The sequence below is a fragment of the Eubalaena glacialis genome, chromosome 2, assembly GCF_028564815.1.
Source record: "Eubalaena glacialis isolate mEubGla1 chromosome 2, mEubGla1.1.hap2.+ XY, whole genome shotgun sequence".
NCBI lineage: Eukaryota > Metazoa > Chordata > Mammalia > Artiodactyla > Balaenidae > Eubalaena > Eubalaena glacialis.
Window position 1 is genome coordinate 118255722 of NC_083717.1, and position 1768 is coordinate 118257489.

Below are 1768 nucleotides of genomic sequence, written 5' to 3' on the forward strand. Positions count from 1 at the left end.
GCCATATATCAAACTTCGTAATTTAGCACATTTTGTGCAATATAAGTAGCTTGAATACTTTCTGTTTTGTTGTGAAGGGAATAACTGAATGTAGAGAGGCTTCTTTATTTATTCCTTGTCTATGTGGATTGACAATAGTAATGCTCTTAATTGATTCTTGATAGATATATGAGAACAACTGTGAATACAAACATGAATGATGGAATAAGGTAAAATGAACTGTATGTAACTTATATGTCGGGTGGAATTTCTATTTTCTTAAGAAATGAATATGTGCTTCTTGCCAGCAGATGACAGTTATTATTTGGATCTATCTACTTACAGAAACTAGCCTGTTTGCCTTGTCAAAAAAGTAATAATGCTTACACATATTAGGATCCACAAAAATGTAAGTTTATGTGTGTGTGTCCTTGTGAGTTTAATACATTTTTATGCACATTTAGTCAACTGGTGAATTTAGCTGAAAGATCTCTAATTCTGAATTTTAAAAATAGACAAATTTGTACTTGATTTCTCTTTATTTAATGAAGTTTTGTCTTGGACATTTCTGGGTTTCCAACTATAGCTAGTGAGCCAGTTTTTTCTATTTAATTCTTTATTATATTTAAAAAATTAACCCCAACTGAATTGAATTTCAATTAAAAATTATTCTTTCAATAAAACCAAATATGTCATAGAGATGTAATGATGGAGCATTTGGTAGTTTTAATGTACATTATGAATATTTTAAAAAAATCTACAAACAAAACAAATTAATACCAACTTTATTCTGAGATGTACTATATATGGATTTTGCTCTAAAAACCTTCGTCATCATGGATGTTGCCTAGAAGGTCTGTCTGGAGCTCACGTGTTGGGTCCTCAGTCTACTCCTGGCTGCTTTCATCTCCTGATTCCTCAGAGTGTAAATAATGGGTTCAGCAAGGGTGTGATAACTGAATAAAACACAGAAAGAAATTTATCCACTGAAAAGCTACTAAATGGCCAAGCATAAATGAAGATACATGGCCCAAAGAACAGAGTGACCACAGTAATATGAGCAGACAGCGTGGACAGAGCCTTGGAGAGACCACCAGAGGCCCAATATCAAACAGTTACCAGAATGACAGTGTAGGAAATGAGCAAGAGTATGAAGCAGATGAAAGACAACAGTCCACTGTCAGCAATTACTAGCAACTCCAGAACATAGGTCTCAGTGCAGGCAAGCTTTAGAACTAGAGGAGGGTCACAGAAAATATTGTCTACTACATTGGGGCCACAAAAAGGCAAGGTGATGGTAAAAACCATCTGGCTCATTGTATGCACAAAACCAACAGCCCATGACAGCAGCACAGAGCCTATGAGTACCCGGTGGTTCATGATGGCTGTGTGGTGAAGAGGTTTGCATATTGCAGTGTACCAATCAATAGCCATAACTATGAGAAGAGTCATCTCACTACCCCCTAAAAAATGAAGGAAGAACATCTGAGCCATACAGCCCCACCGAGAAATAGTTTTATTCTCCCTGAGAAAATCTGCAACCATCTTAGGGGTTGTGATTGTAGAAATAGACATATCAAGAAAGGAGAGATTTCCAAGGAGGAAGTACATTGGTGTGGAGTGCAGATGACAGTCAAAGGTTACAGTGACCACAATGAGAAGGTTTCCTGCCATAATCGCTGCATAGGTCAACAAAAATATGAAAAAAAGGGAAAATTTCAAGTTCCCAAGTGTTGGTGAGTCCTAACAAAACAAACTCAGATATCATTGAGCTATTCATCATTTTCAT

General features: G+C 36.3%; 1 pseudogene; it reads right to left on the minus strand.

The window, feature by feature from the left end:
• Positions 1-826: 826 nt before the first annotated feature.
• LOC133085314 (olfactory receptor 4L1-like) lies at positions 827-1768 on the minus strand (annotated as a pseudogene).